General features: G+C 36.5%; 1 protein-coding gene across 1 annotated transcript in view; it reads left to right on the top strand.

The window, feature by feature from the left end:
* LOC136687403 (zinc finger protein 850-like) overlaps positions 1–10,238 on the top strand; it is a 59,566-nt gene that overhangs the window by 25,075 nt on the left and 24,253 nt on the right. The gene's annotated exons all lie outside the window — the stretch shown is intronic.

The following is a 10,238-nucleotide window of genomic DNA, read 5'->3' as shown; positions in this document are numbered from 1 at the left end:
CCCACATTTTACATGACTATATGGACAAAATATTATTGTTCAATATTAAAAATAATAAATAGTGTTGCAATGGCCAATTGTTTTTATGGCTGTCTTGTAATAACTCACTGATTGCACTCACACATTCAATTATATAAATAACTGGATTTTTACTTAAACACCTCAATAAAAAATCACTTGTAAACTCTGAAATACAGCCAATGGAACCCAAAAGGTAGGTATTACAAAATAGCTCATTAAATTAAATAATCATCCATTTCTGTGTAATAAAATAAACAAATACTCTGCAAAGTGCAAAACAGCAGCATTCAACGGTAGTGATTAAAACAACCACAACTGTCAACAAACATTTAACTGATTTAACATTTTCTTCAACTATTTTTTGGAAGGCAGATCGGCATTCAGGAAAACCAAGTGTCTCAGCTCGGAGGGTTGGAGGCTTGGAGCTTGCTTGTTGTTCTCTGATTGGTTGAATGACAAGCCTTAGAAAAAAATGGCTCGGTCTTAGACGGGAACCGGCTCTCATCGTTCACTTACAAGAGCCGGCTCTTTGAACCGGTTCGTTCGCGACTGACACATCACTACTGGGAACAAAAGATGAACATGCATCCCTCATGGGCTGAACTTTGGCAAGTATGGTCCCAGATGAGCATAGGCTCTGTGTGGGTTGGTGCACTGAATATTTGTGGGACCTATGTGAGATAAATGGGAGCTATGCAGTTACTTTGTATATGTGGCTCACGGGGGACATGGAGGGTTGTACAGCCCAGTTGAGTCTAATATTTAACGCTTTTGGTCCCATTTCTGACCACTGAGGACCTCCAAACTTACTGGTACATATTTGGGCTGCGTGTGTTGGCCCAAAACAGTCCAGAATTTGCCTTTTTTGACTTTCTTGGGGCATTTCTTAGGACATTATTGTTTATTACTGACTTTATTTAACAAACATCATTTATGTAACCATTACATTCTCACTTACTGATAAGTACTAAGGAATATTAACTTTTGTATTTAATCATGAAGAACACAGCTATTGTGAAGTGTAAAAAAGCATTATACATCAAAAGAAACAAGCTTTGTTTTATACATTTCACAGCCCCAGTAGATGCAACAAGAATGTATATCTATGAGCAACCCTGCCAAGACTTTATCCTTCTATCTACAATTTTTTAATTCCACCATCAGGAGGAGACAAACTGCAAATGAATAGTGGACATGTGCTTTTAGATGTGTAAATAGATACTCATAAAATAATGAAAAATTTATTCCATATCGATTTCAAACAGTTAAAAAATACTCTTAAGGTAGCATTGATATCCAATAACAAGACAAAAAAATTAACAATGACATTTACCTAGTTATTTCTAAATTTACCACCAATACATGGCTTTAGAGTGGTGAAACCAACCAACAAACAACAAAACCAGGCAATTAAACTACTGGTATTTAAAGTGTTTAATTTAATCCCGTTTCAAAGGGGTGCAGCTACCAAACCTGCAACACAACAGTTTTCTAAATAAAAAAAAGACTAAATTCTTGAAGGACTTCACACTGATAAATGTGGGTAAAATACCCAAAACCTAACAGCAACACTTTCACACAGGTGACATATCATCTAAGGTTTTAGACCAACAAAGATGCTTTGCACTGCCTTAAATGTTTATTTTGGTCCCCATGGAAGTTCAGTGCATAAAACAGTCCAAAATGCACCGTGAAGGCTGTGGTGAATTCAAAAACGGCCCATTACCACTGCTCCCTCAGTGACAATGGCCATGTTCACAAGTGTCTGTGGTTCTTATCGAATCATGTTACAGTAAACATGTGAAAAAATATTTTAGTGCAAAATACATTGCAACATTTTTTGATTCAACTTACAATAAATGCTAACTATACAAATTTGCTATGAAAAATCCCTAACCCTAACCATGGAATAGTTTAGACCACAATCCCAAAATTTACATTCACATTACATTTACAGCATTTAGCAGGCTCTCTTATCCAGAGCAACTCACAAATGTACTTAATGTTCAAACAGAATGTTTATCCTCACTAGTACAAATAGGTTTGAGTCCAGTCTCCCACTGAGCTCAGACACTGCCAGAACAAAGGCCAGTGCTGATACCTAGAAAAACTAAACTTACACAGTATAAAGTCAGTGCTATATCTAGAAAGAACAAAACATAGTAAGTGCAATACACAGAATTTAGTCAGTGCTCATACCTGTAAGGAAGTTAAGTGCAGCATAAGTGCAAAATTATCACTCAAAACACAAGAAAATCAGAAAAAATACAAACCAAACCGTTTTTTAAAGATCTACCATCTACTAAACTGTGCAAAATCAGGAACCACATTTTTATTATTATCATTTTGGACAATTTTGTGCTCCCACACCCATGCATCTGCAATATAGAAAAACATTTCAGTACATTCTCTTTTTATTCACAACAATATATTTGTGAAATAAAAGTGTGAGTGTAGTTTTTGCAAGACTTACCATAGTGTCGCATTCACACAGCTCCAGGGTCCTGGGGTTGTAGGTTCGAGTGCGCTGGGTGACTGTCTGTGAGGAGTTTGATGTATTCTCCCCATGTCCATGTGGGTTTCCTCAGGGTGCTCCATTTTCTTTCCCAAAAATGCATGTTGGTATGTGGACTGTCAACTCAAAATTGTCCAAAAAAATTGTAAGTGAGTGTGTGTCGCCCTGTGAGGTACTGGCACAACTCCGGGGTGTTTCCCTCCTTGCACCCACTGATTCCCTGTAGGCTCCAGACACGCTGCAAACCTGGATTGCTGGTTACAGACAATGAATGAATGTATCTCTGGAAAAAAGAAGAATATGATTTTTGTGGATTTTGCTGATAAGGCCTTTTACTTCTGGAATTTCTCATTTGCTTCTGCATTTTGACACAGGTTTCTATTTTGTTCACTGATTTTTATCTGACAGGTGCTCTGAAACCTCTGGGGCCTGGCCATAAACAGCAGCAAATACATTTAATTTTAGCATTAAAAAGCTCATACAAACATTATAATTAATGGCTGAAAGATCTGTAGATATTGCAAGTGCTCATATCTCTTGATGGGTGCTCGGAAATGTTGACCTTGCCACGCCCACCCCTACAATTGACAACTTATCTTCCAATACAGACAAACTGAATTTTAGCATTAAACAACTGATACAAACATTATAATTGATTTTTGAATGATTTTTGATTTTTAGTCTGTAGATGTTTATTTTTCTTCCCTATGTAAGTGTTTTCTCTCCCTCCAATTGACTAGAATTTTAAAAACCTCAGGTTAGTGAAATGTGCTGAATATTTATGGTCATACTTAATGTAGTTATTATACTGTGTTACAAAAATTCTTGTGTTATCAAGAAGTATTTATGACACATAACATGAGACAAGTGCCACTATTAGAAATGAATAACATGCTACACTAAATAACATGCTGCACACTAAACACTGATATATTTGATCCTATATTTAGTTGTTGATACATTTGTGTAAGTTAAAAGGCTTAAATGCTAAAGATGTATAACTTAATGGTCATTATGATCCAAATAAATTAAATGGTGTTCTCTGATTTTGCACACTATTTTACATATTATTAATACAATGGGTCTAATTATTTTTCATGATCGAACATTCACACCTGTGGGGCTTTACTCTCTTAACTGGAGCTATCAAATGATATTGCAACTCACCAAGCAGATCTTTTATAGAGGTTCAAGCTCCCTTACATTCAGTGGCAGTCCCCTCACAGCTGTAGTCCTCCTATGTCTGTTGTTTGCAAGGTGGAAGAATATTACATTCTGTATTTGTGTGGTGTGTTCTCCCTGTGTCTGCGTGGGTTCTCCCTGTTGCCCTGGTTTCCTCCCACAGTCCAAAAACACACGCTGGTAGGTGGATTGTTGACCCAGCAGTGTGAGTGAATGTGTGTGTGTTGCCCAAATTTTTCGGTGTGAAAATAGAAAACATACCACAGTTTAATTTTTGCCTCAACCACCACTGTTATGCTGCATCTTGTGAAAATAAAAATATACATAGAGGCGATTGCAAGGGAAACTCAGCTTCCCCTAAAATGTCAAAAAATAAGTGATCAAATATATACTGTTGTGTGTACATGTCATTGAATAAATATGCACTACAACACGCTCAACTTTTGTTCAGAATCAGCTTCTAATCACTGGTAAAGACACGGCTTTCCTCTCAGTCATTCCCGTAGCTTCACAGTTCTTTTCAATAGCGAAGCAGTGAAGTGCAACGAAACGAGACGAGTTATTGGATAAATGCTGGGCTTTGTCCCGCCCATCGGACGCTCAGCGTCTCTGGGGGTCTATGGGGCAGTGGGCTGGCCTCGGCTGGTCCGGACGCTCAGCTTCTGCATGATGATTGGATGATCTGTCTGAGGTTGAATCCCTTTTTGATTGACAGCGAAATGAGCGAATCAGCGATCCTTTGGTGTAAAGATCTGTGGGAGCATTAAATTTTCATTCTGTTCTGAGTTGAACCGAGAATTTCTTAATCCTCTTAGCTGCATTTTCTTTGTTAAAAAAGACTAGCGACAAATCGAGCTTCTATTTCTGGTGTTTTTTTTTTGTAGCTGCTTGTGTTTGGAGACTGACTTCTATCACTCTTTCTGACTTCTATCGCAGTTTCTGTCCAGCAGGTGCTGCTGAGCCCCTCCACCGTCACAAAGCACTCACAGGCGGACACACTTCACATGGGCCAAGGCCGTTTAAGCAGCCTAGCTCTGCTGGCCATTGAGAGGACACTAGTCGAGTCCCTGGAAAAGACGCCTTGTTGGTACGACAGGGTCACAGATCATTTTCTTGAAAAGGAATGGAGGGTAGAATTTATGTATAAATAAACAGACACATTTTATGATGTAGGTCGAAATTGAGCTTCCCCTCCTTGAAAGACCAGCATCCTGGAAAGACCATGAATATCAGAGGAAACCAGGGTCAGTGTATGAGGGTTAAAACATAAATCTATCCCTCTCTTGTGAATTAACATAACTGTCTTAATGAGTATTTCACATATAACATATACTGCAGAAAAAGTTATTTTGCGTGACTTCTCAGATTGCAATAAAGGACTGAACAAAAGGCTTTTTTTTCTTAGACTGTTTCCAGAAATTGTTAGACTATTATAATTCTGTTAATGTAAAAAGTGATTTTACTGTTTGTTGATTGAGGTGGTTCTTTTTGAACCAATTTGTATCCAACTAATGATCAATTCTGAAAACTGTGTGAAATGCCATAGTTGCCAAAACAATTACCAGTTCATTCATTCATTCACAAATTTATGTCAGCCCTTTGAGCCAGGAAAGTTTGTGCCTGTGTGCTTATTTTTGGATTTAGATCAGGATCAGAGAGAGTCTGCAAGTCACAAGTTACTGAATGCAGATAGCTTTTTAGACAAAGTACCACCTATAATCAAATCAAAGCCTCCAAGTACCACCTATCAGTCTTGCTTGAATATTTGTAATTTGCATGTATTACTGTTGTTCTAAAATAATTTCTAAAAATTATACAGCGAATATAAATAATTAGGCTTAAACTGAATGTTTTAAACACAATTATATATTTATGAGAGCATATAGAATTTCGGGGAAATAAGCATTTTGAAAGAAATGAAAAAACATGAAGAGAGAACAATTTAATATGTGCTTTAATAGACTATAGGAGAAAAGAGTGTGGCGCTTGGAGCAGGTAATCACAGCGGCCTTCAGCACTTTTATCAGTAGGAGCTGTTAAACAATGTTTTAGGACACTAAAGATGCGAAGATCATCCGTGTTGTTTTCCTTAAGCTATGCCAAATGTATTTATGCCTCTATATTTTTTTTTCTTCCAAACAAACTACATTTACACAAACTTTGAAAAACATGGAATATTATGTAGTTTACACATGGACATTTTTCAGTTTCAGATTTTCAGGTATTCATTATTTTTTAAATTAAGTAGTAGTTTTTACGAGGCTGAACGACGTACCACCACTTGCTACTTTAAGATCCACTGGTTGAGGACGTTCATTCATTCATTCATTCATTGTCTTTAACCACTTATGCAATTCAAGGTCACGATGGGGCTAGAGCCTACCCAGAATCACAGGGCACACCCTGGAAGGGGCTAGCTTAGAACAAGCATGTGATAATTACTTCGACAATACATTTTATTATCATTTACATTTCCATGCCAACTTTATCTGTCCTTAATGACAATCCCACATATGTTTTTGGAATATCTATGTGATACCACTTTTTTCACCAATACATATCAGCGCTAACATTTCTTTGATGTATATGGCTCCACTGCTCTTACAAACAGTTCAGGAGAAAAAGATAATATCCAAGTGAGATTCCCAATTTAGTTTAATATTTTCAGTACTGGTGATAAGTGAATGTTCATGGTACAACAAATATTTTTAATGCTAAAGAATTTTCTGCATAAACATGCTTGTTCTGACTAATGCTTTTAGATAATAAACATCATATGCTTTTCTCATTCTACACATATATAACTATATTTAATATAATTTTACATAAGAGAAATACTGACTAAAGTTTAATTTTCATTTTGTGTATGTGCTCATGTGAATCTAGGCTAACAATGAAAATACTTATTCTCCCAAAGAACCAAAAGTTTTAAAAAAGTGCAGGAATAATCTGGAATAAACAGTACGAATCATAAATTAATTGTTATACTGGCAACTCCAATAACAAGCCATTTATTCAATTAAAAGCCTGAATATTTGAATCAAACCTTATTTCAAAATATAGAATCACATTAAGGCAATGTTACTTTCAAAACAAACACACACGTATGTATGTGTATAAAATCTCTTATAGCAACACTAGCTAAATGTTAATTCATGTCTATAAAAAACATACAGGAATTTTCTGAAGCAGTTTGCTGGGATGGTATATGATTCAGATACATACCAGTTAATCACTGGAGTCAAGCTATCCGCACTTTGGAAATTGACGGTCAAGTCATCCGCGCTTCAAATTCGAATGCACGTATAGGCGCGTCATTACGGTTTTTCATGGCGGAGAACACCACATCCACTTTGGGTTCAGATAGAGAGTCTGAAACCCGCGTTTGAGCAGCGATGTCTCTGTTACTAAATAAATGCACGCAATGCTAAAATGGACTAAATGGGCTAAAATTAACAAGCCATTAGGAATATATTTCGTTTTAAATCACTTTAAAGAGGCAAAATACGCTTTGATTATTTCATATATTTACGTATTTTATACTTTTCTATAAACACTTAACTGGCTTTGAATAGTAATCCTGGTGGACATGTAGAAATACAGATTACATTTTAATGTCATTAAACAGAGGGACCTCACTGTATGATATTCTCATGAATTTATACTGAAAACCTACCAAAATGGATTTCTCAAAAACTACCCATAATGCCTAAACCATTCCACTGTCATTAAATAGAGGGACATCTTGGCTATTAACTGTATGATTTTGGCAAAATTTCACTGTATACTTTTCTCATAAAATCATACTGAATACATTCCAAAATAGATTTCTCAAAAATTACCCATAATGCCTAAACCATTCCACTTTCATTAAAAAGAAAGACCTTATGGCTATCAATTGTATGATTTTGGTAGAATTTCACTGTGTACTTTTCTCATGAACTCATGTTGAACGTTTACCAATATGGATTCCTCAAATGACATACTTGAATGAACGATTAAAGTATGTGACGGATGTGAGGAGTTGTGAAAGTGTTAAACTGTGAACAGTTAGACTACACGGTCAGAAAATTTGTCTCTGGTGGTTCCCTCAAGGGTACATATTCGTACCTTTAATTACGTTTAATGTCTAATTTTACACAGTTATATAATGAAAACTTACAAATATCCCCCTCTTCTGGAAAAGAGAATGTAATACACTTTTAAGGAACACAAAATCACTGGTGTACCTTTAAAGATACACTAGACTGTGTTTACCTTTAGTGACCGTTAATGTATCTCTACCATACTACCACACATGCAGTGAAATTGTGTGTTTTGTTGATTTCTTAACTGAAAAGTAACTGAACATATCCTCTTTAGAGAACACACTTTTATGACAGTCACTTTATTTCCTAGACGTAAATGATTGGGGAGATAGAAAACACGAATATTTATAGCAGAAATATAATTTGGGGATTTGAGCAGTGGTTTTGACCACTAGATGGCGAGTTTTATCCACAGGTAACTGACAAATTATGCGGGAAACAAAACCGAAAGCAACTTTGAACTGATGAATATTTCAGATAAAGACATTCTGGACTTCACTCGGTAGGCTTTTAAACTTTAAATGTTTCTTTTTGCTGCATATTCTTTTTATTTGTGCCAAGAAACTGTACTCAGGAATATTATCTTATGTTATATTAATCATTACTTAAGTTATCTCTAATGTTCAGCGGTGACATAAATGTAGGGTGTTGTCCAAGATGCCACGTGTAATGGAATGCACAGAAATAATAATCAGGAATATTGTGCATTGGCTTTTTTTTTTGAGTGCTGATTTATCTGGTTGAAATGTGTAAGGAACAGCATAGCTGTTCTGTTTCGTCTCAGTCTTTCTGGGCTGGAAGAAACAGACTAATGATCGGGTACAGGGCGTCTACGTGGCTGTGAGCATATTCACACATCATAGGCCGAGTGTAATATATATTTTACAGAGGACGTCCTGCACACATTCTAACCGTTTTTTCACTGATTACCAGTTTCATCAAAGTGCACAATTCAATGGTGGTCTTAGAGGTTTTCACTCTTAAAAAAACATATGCTACATATGGTCCTTTGAGAGATGCCATAGAACCAGGGTCACGAAAAAACCGGGGTTTCGGTCCGAGTCCGGACCCAGATGATGTCCGATCCGGACCTGGATCAGTAACTGATAAGCTATTAAGAGCTGTTTATTTTTTAACATAGTGTTTGTTTTAAAATGTTGTGACTCCCACCCAATTAATGTGTTTCTGCGTGTCACACGTGAGGCTCCTCAGCCACTCAGATCTGGGCATTATGATGAGTGCTGTGACTTCACTGAGTGACACACACAGGGCAGGGCTCCAGACGCAGCTGTCCTGGGGCCTGTAAAACCAGCCCAAGGGACGAGATAAAAGCTCTTTTGGGACACATTCAGTGTTGTGTGAGTTAAAACCAGTCATTTTAAAAATAAGGGAATGAAGTATATTCCAATGTAATATAATTTAATGTCTACATAAGCATATGTTATTAAGTGGGTGCAGTACATAGGTTGAGCCATTGTTCTTAATTTGTGCCCATACAGGGCTTTTGTCTCTGTGTGAATGGGATGTTGGGTAAGCTTTACTGGAGGTAGCAAGACAGGATGTCCTTACAAGTTATCTTTTACCAGGACAAGAAATGAAGTAAACAAAAGCCATAGTATTCATCATACGTTGACACTGACCAACCTTTAGAAGCTGAACAGGGGAGTTAACATGTCAGAAGACATTGGCTACACTTCTCAACAAACTGTCCATTGGGGCTTGTTAAGAAGCTGTTCTTTTCATTGTAATAAACCTTATTATTTTGCAAAGAAAAGAAATTTGTGTCAGAGTAGAAGTCTTTTTCAGCATCTTCTTCACAATAATGAAAATAAACAACAGGAACGATCACCTGTTGGAATTCTCATAATGATGAACATGGATCTGTTTACGGAAAAAGTTGCATTCTCCAGCAATAAGAGCCAATCAGCTTGTTGTTAAAGTATAAAAATCCACGAGCAATAAAAACCAATCAGATTACTGGTTGTGTAAAGCAGAAAGCCAATGCCACTATAAGTAATTAGGGACTTTATTTACAAATATGCTTTTTATTTTCAAAATCTTTGTTTTTTTTGTAAATTCTGCTTAAACAAAGGGCATTTTATTTTGAGTATTTGTTATTTATAATTGTTTATAAATCTTGATGAATATTGAAATGTTTATTTTAAAGGGTAATTAGGTTTGAAATTTGGTTGTTAACTATATCAATGTTGCAATAACTACAGGGCTACTTCAATATGCAGGGTATGGCAGATTGGCCTAATGCAGGTTATACATTATGTTCCAGACCTTGGCTTGAGAATATTTTCTACAATCGGACCTGCCGTAGAAGAACCACTTTGTGGGTGGTGTCACTTTTTGCATAATCTGCAGCATGTGTGGTCAGCCCACTTTTGGGTGTCACTGCAGTGTAGGAAACAGAAAATGCTGTGGAT

Source organism: Hoplias malabaricus, chromosome 2 (genome assembly GCF_029633855.1).
Source record: "Hoplias malabaricus isolate fHopMal1 chromosome 2, fHopMal1.hap1, whole genome shotgun sequence".
NCBI lineage: Eukaryota > Metazoa > Chordata > Actinopteri > Characiformes > Erythrinidae > Hoplias > Hoplias malabaricus.
Note: the sequence above shows the minus strand (reverse complement) of the source record. Positions and strands in the feature narration are given on the sequence as shown.